General features: G+C 41.9%; 1 long non-coding RNA gene across 1 annotated transcript; it reads right to left on the reverse strand.

The window, feature by feature from the left end:
* Window positions 1-4793: 4793 nt before the first annotated feature.
* Window positions 4794-17661, reverse strand: LOC143155465 (uncharacterized). Its single transcript, XR_012994420.1, has 3 exons — window positions 17584-17661; window positions 12002-12121; window positions 4794-5692 (listed from the first exon to the last, which is right to left on the reverse strand). It is a non-coding gene; the product is annotated as an uncharacterized LOC143155465 (long non-coding RNA).
* Window positions 17662-17959: the final 298 nt, after the last annotated feature.

Below are 17959 nucleotides of genomic sequence, written 5' to 3' on the forward strand. Positions count from 1 at the left end.
TCAGGCTCTGGTGCCTTCATGGGGTGGTGCAACTACAAGTCCTACACAATGCTTGAGAAAACACATATCTTCCTACAAATCTAACTGAAAAACACACAAACCTTCCTGTGTCCAAAAGCCAACTGAATTATGCACAGCATAATGCCTTTTCTTAGGCTAAAATATTTTCATTGCAAACACATAGATTATGATAGCAATCCTGACCACATAAAGTATGTCATCTAATTTTAGCATCAACAAACCAATGTGGACGTTATAAAATGAACTGGCCACTCTTTCACTTCATTTATTAACTGGTTTTGCTAACAGTCATGACAGAGAAAGAAGTTTTTTGCTTTTCATATCAAAATAGAGTTTGCATTGCTGCTAGTGAGGAAAGTCATTCTTTCACCTGGAAGGTAGTTTGACCAGATAACCACTAAAACACAAGAAACAGAAAGATCTGAACAGCTTAAAACTTCTAGAATAAATAGGATTCTTTCATTTAGAGAACTCATTGTTTGTCTCTAGCAAACAGAAGGAATTATTGATCCTTCATTCACTTTTCAGCTAATTAAATATCATCGCTCAGCTTCTTACTAATATGATACTCTTTCTTCTGGGTTCATTGTATGTCCACCCTAATTAGCACTGACACAGAAAAGCATAGAAACAATTAACAGTCCCACTAAGAAATGTTCTGCCCAACTTGGTGGAAAATAGGCATCTCCCTGGCACGTCCTGTAAGATTTCCAGACCTCCTTGTTGCTGCAATGTGTTTGGCATTACAGAAATTGGCTCAAGGTCCATGTCCGATCATCTACTCCCATCAGGGTTAATACCACAGAGACAGGAAAAGGAAAAAAAAAAAAGCAAGTCTTGATTATTGCACCTTGTTCCAATTGCGTATGGATCAAAGGGGATAAACATGCAGGCTGCAACACCATTTGTTCACAAGCAGTATAAACACTACTGATATGGCACCGTCTGATCTGCAGCGTTCCATCTGCCAGCTGCAAGAACGAAAAAGGGAGAGCAATTAAGAATATTAATCAGGGCTTGAAGTGCTGCATGATTCATGATTCACGTGAAGAAAGACCAAGATATATCAAAAGATAATATGTTTATTTAAAATAAAATAGAAGCATGATTTCTTTAGTCCTGCATATTTAATGCAGTACATTTTTTCCCCTAACTGCACTGAACTTTCTACCAAATCTCTTGCACTTACTTTGAATAGTCAAGCACTTAGCTCAATCTGTCTCAGTCTAATTCAAGCTTCTGATTACTGATTATTTAGAAGCACTGAGTTAACATTAGAGTATCAGCAGTTAGATTATTTCCATGGTGATCTTCATTCTGGTATTTAATAATTTCATTTCATCCATTCCAATTAGACTTTTCTGCTAACAAAAAAAAAAAAGGCAAAAGTTTCTTTTAGTTTTCTGGGTAAACATACAGAGTATAACTGAGAATTTGATTTTTTCTGTGAAATTATTGGGGAATATTAGCAAAACCACTCTACAAGTTTTATGGAGAAAGATATCTTTTCTGTACAGCAGAGGTATTTCTATACAGAATTTTAGCTTCTGCTGAGGAACTATCTCCCTGTGGATAAGTGAAGGACAACATTGTAAAGATATTTAAAGTGCCTAAAAATGCAGATCAGTGCCTACTGGGATTTCATCTGTCCATAAGAGACCTATACGCAAGCAGAAATCACAGTTTAAGGAAATAAAACGTCTGTTCAGAAATCCACCCGAGAAAACTAGCCTTTTGTGTGTACAAAAGCCACAGAAATAATCTAATACCATGCAGACAATCCTTTTTACTGCCACTCTCCAAGTTATGTGACCTTCTTGCTGTGACAGGCACTTGGGACACAACTGGCACTGCCAAAGCACGGCTCTTCTGCACGCATGGACCATGTCTCTAAGCTGAGGAAAAGAAAGGTTCAGCGTAATCTGTCCCAGCCGGCAGTTTGTCTCTGGGCCAGCACAATGCCTCATGCACATCATCAGGGAATTGGAGGAGAAGCCTCCAGTGCAGAGACCGACCCCCCAGACGCTCATGGAGGTTATTTACCATGTCTCAGAAAGTCGTCCTACATAAAAAGCTGCCGTATCCAAAGATGGGGAAGCGAAAGGTAGCCCAAACTCACTGGGGTATTTATTGCAGGTATTTATTTGCAGCTAGTTGCAAACACTTCAAAATTAAGATCAGAGTCCTGAGTCGAAGGTCTACAGTATTTTGATTCATCTCTTCTCTAGAAATAAGCAAGACTCAAGATTTTAAAGCGTCAGGTATTTAAAGATGTCTCAGTCTGGAGCATAAAAATGACAAAAAATATTTTATGCATTTATAAGGGAGGGTTTTTGTTGGGTTTTTTCCCTGGATTTTAGGTCACGCAACAGCTTGCACCTGTCAAGACAAATTAAGACAATGTTGTATGCAATTTTCACATTAAAAAAATTATTTCCTAGCATTGAAGTAGGCAAAAATGAGCATTTATGAAGTTAAAGAACCTCAGAGAGAGGCCTTTTAAAAAGATTAACATGTTAGAAGATGATGATATGCTATCAAGCTCTGCAGTAGAAGCTTGATAACCTCAGGCTGCCTTTGAAACCATCCAAACAGGGGCTTTAGATGATTTGGAACCATTTAAAGAAGGTCTGCATGCCATCTTTTGCAATAAAATAAGGACCTTGGCACTTGATGTCCTCTGTCATTATAGGCCAAAGTATAACATTAAGCAGGTTGAAATCAGATGGCACACTAAAATTGAATGTGTAGGTAAAAAAAAAAAAAAAGCAGGGATATCTGAAGAAAAGGACACGGAAACACAACTTTTTGTGTGCAGACAATATGCCAGGGGGTAAATGACACAGAGGGCACATCATGCGCCTACATGTGCCATCTTCACAAATGATCAAAGCTATTTGCAAGAATGCATGAAACTAAATCCTACAAAATGCAAGGGACAGGCTGGGTGTGCTGACTGCCTTATTCAAGTTTTCCTCTTAGGAAGGGCTGAGCACCTGGATGGCCTGTTCTTTGCTCAAAGAAAGGAAACCTACATAAAAGAGATGTGTTTCCCTTTTTACTGAAGGACACATATAAGGAACAACCCTTTGGGAAAGTTCAATAAAGATTGAACAAGTAGCAAAGTTTATGCTAAAATTCCTCTGTGCTGGGGCTCTCTGAAAACAAATCTTCGTTTTTAAATTCTCTGGTCACATTTTGTTTGCTGCACTTCCCATTATTGCCTTTCTCATAGCCTCCAACCTAGGTCTGCATTAACCCCTTCTTCAAGCACAGTAAAAGATCTCAAAAGTTAAATCATTGCGTGAGCTCAACAAGAAGCTGTGTCCAACTGGATGTTGCTTATCTTCTGCCCTTCGACAGACAGAAATGTCCCTCCCCAACACCAGTAGTGTGCAGAGGTAGGGTTGCACTTTACAACCATAGGGCTGACCATACTGCAGTAAAAATCCTGACCGAGTAATTATTTAGAACAAACTTCCGTTCTGACATACTTTGGGGTGATCTCAGAGAAACGTCACTCCCTGTCCCACAGAGTGGTCATCTGGGGTTGAGAGCACAGGACTGAGGCTAAGGAGACAATTTCTTTCTATGCCACATGGGCTAGAGCAGGTAATCCAGAACAGCTTGTACTATGCAAAATCATGAGGAGGCTATCTGCCGTATAAATTTAGACAGCAAGTTCTCCAGTTCAGAAAGTCCCACATAATACACAGTACTTCCCACAGTGAAATCTCCATTTCTATACACATATATATATGCACACAGAGTAACTCTGCGATAACAGTAACTGAAAGCAAAATCCGCCTTAATTGTTGAGCACAGAACAATGGCAACAAACTCCCATTTAGGAATTTAATCTCAGTAGGTCTTTATATTTTGAATGCCTTTATTTTCTTTTATTTTCCCTACAACTGTTTTGAGTTTTCCTCTTAAACAGGTCGCAGAAGTACAAGAGGATACAGATCTAACAAGCTTCTATTAGAGGAGAATATCCTGAATTCCCTGCTGCAGACAGGCGCCTTAATGGTAGTATAAGATAGAAAGGATTTCTTATGCCATTATCAAGATCTTTTCTGGCAGCAGCTTTCATAGCACTGTCAGATTAGAGTCCCCCTCATTAACTGTCAGCCTCTATCTGTTTTTCAGTTGGAGAGAGGAGAAGGGGGGAATAATAATCCTCATATATACTGGATGGCCTCTAGGAGAGAAATGTCACTTAATGACATTTGTACAGCAGATAATACCAGGCAAAATAAAGGGCAGGAGGGATTTTTTTTTTCTTTTTTTTTTTTCTCCAGAACTCCTAGAAGAAATGTTTGTTACCGTTCTCTCTCAAATAGGCTTGGCAAATGACTTGGAGGTTTTATGTCAGAAATTACTCATAGATCACTGGAGGGATAACAGAGCCCCTTTTGCAGTCCCGAGCACACTAGAATATCTTCCTTTGCACTTTGTGACTGACAGTAGCTTCCCTTCATCCTCAGGCAATGGGCAAATTAAAAGACAATCCTGGTCCCTGTGTTTTCCCTCTGATTACTGTGCACAGGCTCGCTCTCAGCTGTGTCAGACTGTGCTATTACCACACCTCAGCTACTTTTCTTTAGATGAAGGGGGGGAAAGGAGAATTGTCTGAAGGGTTTTTTTCAGACTTTTTCTTTTCCCTTAAGAAAGTTCTTCTGAGCCCTAGCTGGCAAACCTTTAAACTTAGTGTACCCTTTGTACCCTGGCAGAAGCACAAGCTACCCCCAATCATCCAGGAACAGAGCTGATTTGGTGTGTCCTCCTTCCAGGTTTTATTTCCACCACAGAATTCTTGTGTTCCTCTGCCTCAGAACATACCTAGAAATACCAAATTAAAATTTAAAGATAATTAGAAAAGATCGGGAGAAAGTTTAATAGGCACAACATCTTTAAAACAGTACACAGACAGCATTTATCCTTGATTATTTCAATGATCTTATCTCTTAGGATAGCTGAAAAGGCTTAGAGATTTCCACCTTCCCTTCCCACTCAGCACATGGACAGCCCAATTATTCATGAAAGAAGTATGCAAAGGCCACAGCCATCATCATGGCTCTCTAAAATCACCTTCACTGATTTTACCCAGCCTTGCAGTAGAGACAGAGTGGACAGCTGGGGAGGATAACAGCAGCAGTCGAAGTCTCAAGAGAAGTCACTGCCTTGCTAAATCGGAGCTTAAGGAGGTTCCAGTAAAAGATTCAAGGAATAAAGTTAGACAAACGATCATCTTCAGTGGCAAATTCTGTGCTGCATCTTTCTTCATAGTTCTTGGCAGTAAAGTAACTGGTAATACACCTCATATGATCTGAAAAAGCCTTGTTATTTTGTACATGGAGTCCGATTGTCATATGGGTAGGAGTTTTATGCTTTGTCTGTATTCAAAGGCTTGCAGCATGCTTTGCAAAAACAGATGTTGCTATATTTCTTGACAAGCCAGGCCTTAAATGTAAGCTCTTTTAGTCAACAGTTACAAGATGATAGGAAATATATTTTTCTCCTTTTTCTTTTCCTGTCTCGGACAGCATTTGTTCTTCTTTTTCCTCAGCAGTGCTGTCTGAAGCATCTTGTTCAGTCCTTGTTTTGATCTCCGTATGAAATCTGCCCAAGACAGACGTGCTCCCAAATCACAGCAGAAATCGTCTGTGTCCTTGCAAGAGCAGAGAGAACATGAGCCATGTCATTGGCATTTCTTATAATCAACTTCACACACTTTGGCTCCCCTTGTAGATGCATACGAGTCTAGGCTATGCCATAGGAAGCCTAACCATAGCTACCTAATGAATTAGGAGGTAAAAGCCTCCTGACAATTTGCAAGTTTGGAGAAAAATTCTTAAATTACTAGGAAACATACTTGCAGTAAGGGAAGGAAAAAAAAAACCCAAACCACAACAATGTCTTCAGTCTTAAATTACATGGGAAAATAGCCTAATGGACCTCAAACTAAAAGAAAAAAAGGAAAGGAAAATACAGATCAAGTTACATGAGATGTTCACCTTGTAGCTCACTACCTTGCAAATTACCCACGTGCTCTATTGCAGTGTGCTCAAAGAAAGAGAAACAACGGTAAGAACAGCAGACAGTCAAGAACCCTGGCTATGACAGCCAAAACCAATACTGGACGTGCTTGGGGATATTTCCAAAGCTGTCGGTTATCACATCACACTCCTGGTGTTGGACCAACCTAAGGACCTTGGGGACATGGTTGTGAATACAGGGATTAAAGACAGCCATGGGGGTGGTTCATCCACAAAGGACTAAGCAAGCCCACCGTGGTGGTTGGTCCCAGACAATAAAGGCAATAGCTGACCTGAGGATTTTGCTGAAAAACTGATGCCGCACACCGAGTGCATGTGAGCAGTCTGGCAGCTTGTCAGCTGAAACAGAGAGACCTGACCTTGGCGTTAATCCAATATAGAAATAGTGATCATCACTGTGGTTTTCAGTTCTGTGTATCTGTTTCTGGACCTAATAACCCCATTGTTAATACTGTTGTAATATGTTCCTGCCATGCTTGTACATCCATATTTCTTTATTGTTGAGAGCAATTGACCACTAACTGGCAAACAACAAAGCATTACATTCCTCCTCCTAGCAGTCTTTGAAAACAGTCTTGTGCCTTTCTCTAAAACTGTATATGTAACTTTCATGGACACCACAAGGGAAAGGAACTTCTTTCTCACTGAGCAGCATGAGCCGGGGTAGGTAACATCACGTGTCAGAAAGAGATGTTTTCCAGTGACAAGTATTAGCCAGTGATGGGCAAAAGGAAAACAGGAGCTTTGTGGAACCTGAAGGGCCTCCTGTGAGTTTGTAACAGTTATCTGAATCATCATTTTTCTTCCCTTCAGCTGGAGGGAGAATGTGATCTATTAATATACTACCCTTGATGGTGGCAAGACCAGCCCCCGGTAATGCACACAAGCAGGAAGAGGCACTCACTTGGACAGCATTTATATACTACAGCGTGGGAAATGATGCTCTGGACCATAAATAGACTCTTAATTGCCATAAGTGCACAGCCTGAAGGGATGTGAGGGAAAATTCCTTGAACTCCCTCCAATCAAGATACTATAGTGTGTTCATTATAAAAACAACAAAATTCAGTCTTCATGCCTTGAGAAAATAGAAACTTAGCACCTTTGACCACTGACTATCTTCCAGAAAAACCTGGAGACCCTGAGGAGTCTAAAATACATCAAACTTAGGAGCAATTCTGAGCATACCAGAAGACAGATTTATTTGTCAGCGTAAGTTTTAGCACCTTTAAAATTTAAACTGCATTTTTTTTTTTTTTACAGTAGTTGTAAGATGAAAAACAAAGGCATCAGGGGCTCAAGAAGAAACAGGATCTTGAAAAAGAAGCTCTATTCTTATTAAGAGTCAGCAATTATGACTATCAAGTTATCCAAATTTAAAAATACAATTGTAAAGATGTGTTACCTTAGACTCCAAGAAGCTAAAAAAAAAGGAAAAGGGTTATTGTAGAAATGTTAACAGACAACAGCATACACAAAAAAAGGAATGCTGTAAATCAAGTGACATATCATAAATCTAAGCAGACAATTTATGAAAGCCTTGCTGAAAATCAGTGTGCCATTCCCTTCATTCCAGTGTCACTATTACCCTGCAAATATAGAACAGTTAGAGCTAATTTTTCCAGCAAGAAAAAAAAAATTGTGGCCTCAGAACATTGCTAAGAAAATATGACAGATTGGATAGAATTAGGTTAAGGGAAAAAATAAACTCTGGAGGGCAAATCCTATGCAAGCTTGTAATAAAAACACGCAAATCTCAAAAATTGCACTGGGGCTGCACCCTCACTTCAGAATCTCAGTGCTCTTGCAACTGAATGCCATGCTTTTGCATTAGCCCAACGAAGAGTTTTGTCCCATTTTACACTGTAATTTGGCTCCAGTAAAAAGAAAATAGCACAGCCCTTGACTGTGCGGATTTCAGAGAAACCCAGACTCCGTGCCACATGAATGATGTATTCCTCATTGTACGCATCCCACCACGCTGGCCCCTCCATGCCCAGAGTCCCTTTTAGATCTAAACTTCCATATAGATTTACTTATGTTGAAAGAACTGCAGTTCTCTGATTGTTCAATCCTTCTGAACAAACGTATAATGAGCAATTTTTTTCACTAATCTTGGTACAACTCCTATGACCATCTGAAAACTGATTTACAATATCACAGATTGGGCAACATAATCATGGTAGCTAAAGATAATAAATAATTATTGTTGCCATCTGGACGCTTTGAGAAGCGTCCTTCTGAAGTTTGTGCTTCAGTTTCTACTGGAATCAGGCTGGTACAAAAGTAAAGAAAAACAACAACAAGTTAAATTTACGTTAACAGAAGAATAGCTGCTAATTTGGAATCTACAAGGGGAAGCACTGACATTAATTTAAATGCAATTTACACAGAAATATTCATGAAATTTTGTAGCTATTTTTTAGCTTGTCAAGTATATTGACGTAGTAGAATAGTTTCCTGATTATCAGTACTTCTGCTTGCAACAGTATACATCACATCATCTGAGAGACAAGGGTTTGTTTTGATACCTTTTCCGTACCTCTATGAATCTGGTTATCCTTAAAGCTGACAGTTACGGTATGTATTTAGCATTTGGAGTGTATTTCCCTGCATTGCTACATTCCCTGTGGTTTGCAGGACAGACTGATAATATCATATGAAATGTTTAGACCACCTTTAGCACTGTGCTGCTCAGAGGCATGGTAGGGGAGAGTTCAGCCCTGCCCTGATACGCAGCATTGAGCATCAGCCCACTGCTATTAGTCACACACTGCAGCACTGGTGAGCAGTAACCAGTGCTAATGAATGACAGCTTTGGAAGCAGGCAGAGGTGGCCTTTTCTCTTGCTGTTCTGTGGCTACCCCTGCAGGCAAGGAAGACGCAACCTTCGGCTCCCAAAACAGAGGTGCTTGGGGAGTACATGGCATTCAGGGATGTGAGCAGAGATTCACCCAGTGCTCCTCAGAGCCATAGTAGATGTCTTTGGGGCATCAAGCAAGCAAAAGAGTGAACTTGTTCATGTGGGAAGCTGGAGCTCAAGGCCTTACTCAGAGATGAGCTACAGCTATGGGAAGGGACTACATTACAGTCCTATTTTGAGGGAAACATTGAGGGCGAGTATGATTATTTGTAGCCCTGTCAACAGGTTTAAAAAAGGTCATGGGAGAGATATAAAATGTGCATGGCACCCACAGGGCATGCTCTTCATTCCACTGAAACAGCAACCCAATTTCTGTCCCTGCACATTGATTTTATGATCATCAGTGCAGTGTCAATTTGCCATAGGAGAGCTGATCAAAGACCATAACTTCAGAAAATGTTTTCATGAAACAGGTTAATGCCATGTTATGGCTGTTTATTCCGTGGGGGTTCACCAAAACAGTGAGTCATCATTAGCCCTTCAATTTATTTCAATTACTTGATCAAATGCAGCATATATAATCCAATTAGTATATTCTGATTCAAGTGGGCCCACATAATGTTCTTTAAAAAAAAAAAAAAGAAAAGAAGAAGAGAGAGAATCCTGCCTGGAAGTAGCACACTTTGAGTGAAGTGCTATTTGGCTCTGATCTTACAAGGATGACATTTGGGTTGTTGTGAGCTTTCACAAGTAAGGCATTACAAAGTTTAACTTCTGTTAAACCAAAGTAATGCCCTGATACTCTCTCGACTGAGAACATGGCTCATCCTGGGCCACCTCGCAGATTCCTCTGTCTTGTACACCATGCTAATTTTGCTATCAATACCTGTATTGAAGGCTCTGTCCCTGGAACAAGCAGAGAGTGGGCAGTGTAATGGTTTGATCATGTTGGGCATGTTGTCGTTAGAGACAATAAAAAATGTTTTTACAAATATATTAATGACAAAATGAGAGCCAAGGAGAATCTCCATCCTTTATTGGATGCGGGGGGGAACATTGTCACCGAGAATGAGGAAAAGGCTGAGGTACTTAATGCCTTCTTTGCCTCAGTCTTTAATAGTCAGACCAGTTATCCTCAAGGTATTCAGCCCCCCGAGCTGGAAGACAGGGACGGCGAGCAGGATGAACTCCCCATAATCCAAGAGGAAGCAGTCAATGACCTGCTACGCCACCTGGACGCTCACAAGTCCATGGGGCCGGATGGGATCCACCCGAGAGTGCTGAGGGAGCTGGCGGAGGAGCTCGCCAAGCCACGCTCCATCATTTATCAGCAGTCCTGGTTAACAGGGGAGGTCCCGGACGACTGGAGGCTTGCCAATGTGACGCCCATCTACAAGAAGGGCCGGAAGGAGGATCCGGGGAACTACAGGCCTGTCAGCCTGACCTCGGTGCCGGGGAAGATTATGGAGCGGTTCATCTTGAGGGCGCTCACAAGGCATGTGCGGGACAACCAGGGGATCAGGCCCAGCCAGCACGGGTTCATGAGAGGCAGGTCCTGCTTGACCAACCTGATCTCCTTCTAGGACCAGGTGACCCGCCTAGTGGATGAGGGAAAGGCTGTGGATGTGGTCTACCTGGACTTCAGTAAGGCCTTTGACACTGTCTCCCACAGCATTCTCCTAGAGAATGAGCTGGCGGCTCACGGCTTAGACAGGTGGACTCTGCGCTGGGTCAAAAACTGGCTGGACAGCCGGGCCCAGAGAGTTGTGGTGAATGAGTTACATCCAGTTGGTAGCCAGTCATGAGCGGTGTTCCCCAGGGCTCAGTTTTGGGGCCAGTCTTGTTTAATATCTTTATCGATGATCTGGATGAGGGGATCGAGTGCACCCTCAGTAAGTTTGCAGACAACACCAAGTTGGGCGGGAGTGTTGATCTGCTCGAGGGTAGGAAGGCTCTGCAGAGGGACCTGGACAGGCTGGATCGATGGGCTGAGGCCAACTGTATGAGATTCAACAAGGCCAAGTGCCGGGTCCTGCACTTCAGCCACAACAACCCCATGCAGCGCTACAGGCTTGGGCAAGAGTGGCTGGAAAGCTGCCTGTCGGAAAAGGACCTGGGGGTGCTGGTCGACAGCCGGCTGAACATGAGCCGGCAGCGTGCCCAGGCGGCCAAGAAGGCCAATGGCATCCTGGTCTGTATCAGAAATAGTGTGGCCAGTAGGAGTAGGGAAGTGATCGTGCCCCTGTACTCGGCACTGGTGAGGCCGCACCTCGAATCCTGTGTTCAGTTTTGGGCCCCTCACTACAAGAAGGACATCGAGGTGCTGGAGCGTGTCCAGAGAAGGGCAACGAAGCTGGTGAGGGGTCTGGAGAACAAGTCTGATGAGGAGCGGCTGAGGGAACTGGGGTTGTTTAGCCTGCAGAAAAGAAGGCTCAGGGGAGACCTCATCGCTCTCTACAACTCCCTGAAAGGAGGTTGTAGTGAGGTGGGGGTCGGTCTCTTCTCCCAAGTAACTAGTGCTAGGACGAGAGGAAATGGCCTCAAGTTGCACCAGGGGAGGTTTAGATTGGATGTGAGGAAAAATTTCTTTACTGGAAGAGTGGTGAAACATTGGAACAGGCTGCCCAGGGAAGTGGTGGAGTCCCCATCCCTGGAGGTATTTAAAAGACGTGTAGATGAGGCACTTAGGGACATGGTTTAGTGGGCATGGTGGTGTTGGGTTGACGTTTGGACTCGATGATCTTAGAGGTCTTTTCCAACCTTAATGATTCTATGATTCTATGATTCATTTCCACACTGTTCATAGCAAAACACTAGCTGCAAACTATGTCTAGGCAGCAGCTTTCAAATTTGAATTGCAGGGCAAGGAAATGCACCTTGGGAAAAATGCAACAACTGGTTGTAAGGTTCAGCATTGTCCCCTCCCTGGGCTGAACTGAAGTCTATGAGCACTAGGGCCATGGAAAGGGGATTAAACTCACCCTGCCTTGCACTGCTTCACGCTCAACCCCAGGGAGCCAGAGACTTAGTTTTGGGTGCAGGACAGGAGCAGACCCACCTGCATCAGCTGGGAGAGGCTGGCACCCTGCAGAGCCCTCGCTTCTGACCAGCTCTGCTCGCCTCACGGGATCCACACCCGCAAGGTCCCCAGGCCATCTCACTGCAGCTTCTGCATCATCTGGGAAGGAAGAGAGAAGAATCCTTTACCAGGGCAAGTAGTGGAGACACTGAGCCAAAGGCTGGCTGTTGCACCCGACGGAGAGATGAGCGATGAGGGGTCTCCTGCAACAGCAGCTCCCAAGCCACAGGTGTCCAGCACTCCCTGGGAGGTGCCACGTGGTGTGCCATAGGGTGTTTATTATGCACATGTTATACAAAGGAGGTTGTCTTTAAAGAAATTTATGGTGTTGACTGTGGCAGAAGAGGAAGGGGATGGGCTATTACAGAAGAGAAATTGGGACCCAACCTAAAGCACCCAAGAAGCTCTGTTCAGCTGGAAGTGGGAGTTGTCCCCCCAGTCACTCCTCAGTACACACTGGGAAGATTTTATTTCTTTGGTCCTAATTTTTTTATATGCAAATCAGCTCTTTGGCGTCCCCAAGGGCTCCCCAGGGCACACATCTACTCCCCCTGCTTTCCCTACACGTGCCGGCAAGTCCAGCGAGGCTGTCCCAAGGGTGCAAAGTGACAGGCACAGTTCAGCAGCCCCCACACTGGTGATGACATTTTCACATGCTCTGGGTGCCGGTTTCCACAGCTGCAAGGCACAGTGGGGTACTGATTGCACAATAATGGTAAAACGAGCTCCTTACCCTTGCCAGCTAAGCTATCTTGCCTCTGGTGGCTAGTGACAAAAGCCAATAACATCTGACAGGCTAGTGTCCAACGCTGACTTTTTAGGTAGTTGTTTAATTTACAGCTTTTCAGACAAGTTTGTCTACTTCACACTGCTCGCTTGGAGTCAGGATTTCATTCTATTTGAGTCAATGAGTGTATTTCTACTCATCTCAGAAGGCAGCATTTCGGTCAGGTAGTAGGTCTGTCTCTAAGGAGTATCACTTAGATAATTTATGAGAAAAACCTGCACTGCATTTACTGGAAGAAGAGAGAGCTGGAAGCCTACAGAGCTATTGGACAGGGTTCCCTCTTAATGTCCTTGATGCTGAGGGTAGGTCTACCAGCACAATGCAATACCATGTGGAGCTGCCCGAAATAACTGCGCATCAGAATGAATATACTCACCGCCATGGAGATCTCTGCTTCGCCTAATTAGCACTGCTGAGAAGCAGGGCTTATTAACCTGGGCAGAGTGCCACAAAAATACAGCTATCCTGCTTCCGATAGCTTCAGCGAACTCACTAGTGCTGTCTTGGGCATCATTGCACAGAAGCGAATTTGTGAATGAAGACCTGAAGAAGGGAAGCCATCTGATAAATGTTGCGGCTCTCTGTGGCCCTGATTAGAAGTCATTCAAAAACTGGGAGGTGGGGGACCACATCCATCATGAACCTGAGTCATACACTGCATGTAAGTTTTGCAAAATGGAGGGCTTGTTCCCCCTGTCTCCCCTGGTATGAACTGCCAGCAGGATACTCCTGAAAATTATTTGCCACAACATGTAGATCCCAGTGCATGCTCCTTGTGCTTTCACATGAAGGCACAAAAGATCATCTGAGGTTTCCTATATCACCAGAGGAGAGAGCCTCCCTCTAATAGACCACTTTGCCTTCCTAATGATGAACATTATCTAATAGCGACAGCTGACCTAAATACAGAAACAAAGAAATATCGTGTGTGCTATCATTACAGCCACTGAAGTAGTTATGGTCCCATTTCATGGAAGGAATATGTAGGTGATAATAACCTCACCAAAATGAAATTAAATGGTGCTGTCACTAATTCCATTTAATGCTCTAAAAGCATCCAAGTTAGATGTTTTCATTAGTTCATAACAATGCTGGTTATAATTTTTAATCTCAGATAAATCTCCACAATGAGGAACTAATATAATGAGCTGGTAAGAAAACAACACACTTTGTAAATAAATATTCTTAATGACAATCACGTGAGTGCCATGACAGCAAACTGCCCAATACTCCTGCCCTTCTGTGACTTCCTCCTAGTTATTTGTAGTATGCTTTCATATTTCCCTATAAATACCATGACGTATCACTTTTACTCTATTTTAAAGCAATTTTAGGGGAAATTAGGTTCTTTTGACATATTGCACCATCTTTTAAAGATTGTTGAGACGTTCTGAAATTTCAGCATGCTGTTATTCCAGAGTAGCTCATCTGGACATCATTCAGAGATGAATAAGAGGGTGAAAAAAATCAGTCATATATGAAGATTAATCTTTGCAGTAAAGCAATGCTGTCAACAAAATTAACAGCTTTCTGACACACTTTCATTTGTACGAGTTCACTTTGAATTTTGGAAAAAAAAAAAAAAGCAAGCCATGAATCCATGGAAAAGATGTTTTGTTTTTCCCCATGTTTTTGTCTAAGAGAAAAGGGTGTACTTAGAAAGAGAAAGTCACCCTTCTAAAGGAACAGTCCATTGTGTATAAAGGCAATAAATTAGTAGGAAGATTAATGCTATTGACAAATATCAATAGCACTACATCAAAATAACTTTATCAAGAGGCCTTTAGTACTCCCAGCACCAACAAAAAGATACAGAAAACAAAACACAAGCCTTGACAGCAATACTAAAAGAACTAGAGTTCTTCAGGGTCACAAAAGGATAGAAAACCTTAAAATCACAAAATAATTAAGAGATCATTTCCAAGGAAGAACAACTCAAACTCTTCATTTCACTACTCAAAACAATATCTCTAGGTGATCAAAGTGTAAAAAATATATTATTCTTTTGATTTTCAGTGAGCTCAGTTATCCAAAATATATCAACATCAACTATTTTTCTGATTTTCAACGGAGGCAGCCAGTTCCACATGTAACATATCAGAAAGCCATCAAGAGTTCAGGTCTTCAGAAAACTGCTGTTGACTGTAGCTAACTTCAGCAAGACTGAAAAATGAGATTCTTCTCTAAAACTTTGTTGGAAAGAGTTCATTCACAGCTCAGAGAGACAAAGCAAGAGGCTTGTGTTGTAACGTCCTGCGGCTAGACTCCATCAGTATCTACAAATGAATTAGATGACTGATAGCATTGCATCTATAATGATCTGTATAAGTGAGTTAAGATTGGTAGGAAGTTGTACCTCTTAGTAGACCTAAGAGATTGGAAACAACAGAGAAAGCTTTCAGTCGCACATGCTTGTCTCAGGTCAGTTGTTTCATGCTTCTGGGCCTGTATTTAGCTTTGTAACCTTACATTTTGGACTGAGAAAGGACTTGTGTCATTTTTCAGACTTTATCTGTTGGCCTCCCCACAGACCTTGATTTCTTTAACTCTAAAATCTAAGAAACTTTGTCCTTTCGCCTAACCACATTTCTGAGCATGAAGACCCTTTGGTCCATCATGTCCAAACTGGATTACTGTATTTGAATCTGATGACAAGCCACATATCCCAGCTCTCCAGGAAACACCTACCATCTTTCTCAATAGATGATGTCATGACAATGACATCAATGACTTTAGACTCTGATCATTTCAGTGTTCCTTTTATCAATATCAGATCAATAAGGGCAAATGCAGACCTGTGAATCATCAGATTTATGTCCAGCTCCTGGGAATGCAGATCACAGAGCTCAAAACAAGGTGCAAAACAACTGGGAACAGAGTATTTTTTGTTGTGGGGAATAAAACACAAGACCTCCTGGATCTTACCAACATAGAAGGCTTCCAAAAGACAGTAGACAAAATTATGGAAGAAAAAATCAACAAGGACTATTAAAGATACTTATGTCACTTAGGTTTCCTAACCACAGGTTGTTATACAGCTGCAGGCTTCTTATGCTCTCCTATCATTGCTACTGACCATTGTCAAGTACGGGATGAGCAGCCAGATTCACCTCTGATCTGGCACAGCACTGCCACTGTATGTCTTAAACTGAAAGAGAAAACGGCACGAATCCAGAATGTGACTACTTGATGGAAAGCTGCAAAGCCTCTCTCCTCCTTGCAGCCTCTCCAGGTATGAGTGACATGAACAGCTCCATCCACCTCAGCAGTCCTCTCCAGCCCCGTGTTGCTGTGTAACCATGCTGCTTCCTTTCGCTCCAGAGGCTTTCAAGGAACCTGCAAAGCAAATCAACTACAAACTAGTTTTTAATAATAGCCATAATTTAAAAGCAAAACAAAACAAAACCCCTGACAGTAATATTACCTAAAAAGGGAGAAAAAAGATAAAGTCTCTGTGAAATCCCCCAGCATCTTCAGTTCAGCTCAGACTCTGTGTTGATGTGCAGCAGGATAATATCCCTGAGTAGGCTTTGAATTGCTCATGAGAAAGGTACATTTCTGCCAGGTGGTACTGTTATTCTTGTCACTTATCCTGTCTCCCTGTTCTCTCCAGGCAACAAATGATGCCAGTCACTTGTCTGCCTCTTTCACAACAGTTTCTGTATCTTCTTTCAGGCCATGTAAAGAGGTTCCTAAACAATTTTCTGAACTTTTTTTTTTGCATAATTTTCTGCAGTTTGAGGACAAGACTTTAGGAATGAAGGCACATTTTTACTCCCTATGTACCAGTTTATCAGGACACAGATTCTTTTGTCAAGCTTTATAGTAAGGCTCAGAGAGTGGTAGGGAATAAAAAAGGGAAAGAACAGAGATATATAATTTGCATTAACAGTATGGTTTTCTTCTTTGTATTTCAACCTTTTGTCTGTTTTTTTTTTCTGTCTTCATAGATCAAAAGCAATCCAATGGAAATGGAACTGTCCCTATCTACCTGAATAGCACCTAGCATAGTGAGCCATCACCTCTGGCTGTGGCTTCTGTGGCTTCGCAGCATATTTTCCCATTGAAGACCTGATTATGTAAAAAGATACAATTTTGTCAACATCTACATCAATCCTAAACTAAAATATTCCCACTCTGTGCTATCCACCTAATTTACTGAAAAAAAACCACCCTGTATTTTAGTCCATTTTTCCTGTGGAAATGAAGCTAGACATTTAGTCTGTGTGTTTGTCTACACGTCTTTCTCAACATCTTTGGAATCTACAGGTTGATTTTAATGCAGTTTGACATCAGTCCAAAAGATAATTAGGTTTCTACAAATTTCATGAAAATAGATGGATAGACAGAAGCAGAGAAAGGATACCATTCATGCCCCAGCCAAAGGGAAGTCCAGGAGCTTATAGGCATGAGGGTATATACCTTGAATAGAGCTCAGAAAAAAAAGGTTCAGATGAAGTTCTTCTTTTCTCACTTCTCACATCTCCCTTCCCTTGATCAGTCAAGACACAAATCCAAAGGACATCAGGCCTCAATATTTCCAATACTTATAAAAATACTCTTCTGCCTTCTACTTCAGTTAGCATTGCAGAACCCAGCACTTAGCACCCAGCAACAGCAGAAAGGGACGGTATGTATTTTGGCTCATGCTTCCCTATGTATATAAATATATATACACACACACACACACATATATATATATATAAAAACCATTAAAGCCTAGGTATGATCTATGAATGAAAGTGAACATAGACAGACAAGTGCAGTTACTTACATTATTTACTTGTCTGCTGTTTATGGAAGTGGATCTCAGTCGCTCCCAACCTTCTAGCTGCCCTGTAATATGAGCAGTAAATTGATAGTGATTACAATTATGCATGAAGTTTCAACATGCTGTTTATAGACTAAGCTGCTGGTATTGACAAATCACCTTTCTTCTTGTAAGGAGTTGAATGCAATATGAGTTGCAGACACTGCCCTTTAGCAAGCTCCGACTGAAGATTCCCACTTTGATTTACTCTGGTATTAAAGCTTTAGTTTTACATGTATGAAAACTAAAAAGAAAAACCCTGCAAGCCATTGCTTGTATGAATATCACTTACTTTTCTTTTTTCATTATTTGAATGACTCGCAGGCAATTAGTAATCTGT

The sequence above is a fragment of the Aptenodytes patagonicus genome, chromosome 1, assembly GCF_965638725.1.
Source record: "Aptenodytes patagonicus chromosome 1, bAptPat1.pri.cur, whole genome shotgun sequence".
In the NCBI taxonomy this organism is placed as follows: Eukaryota; Metazoa; Chordata; class Aves; order Sphenisciformes; family Spheniscidae; genus Aptenodytes; species Aptenodytes patagonicus.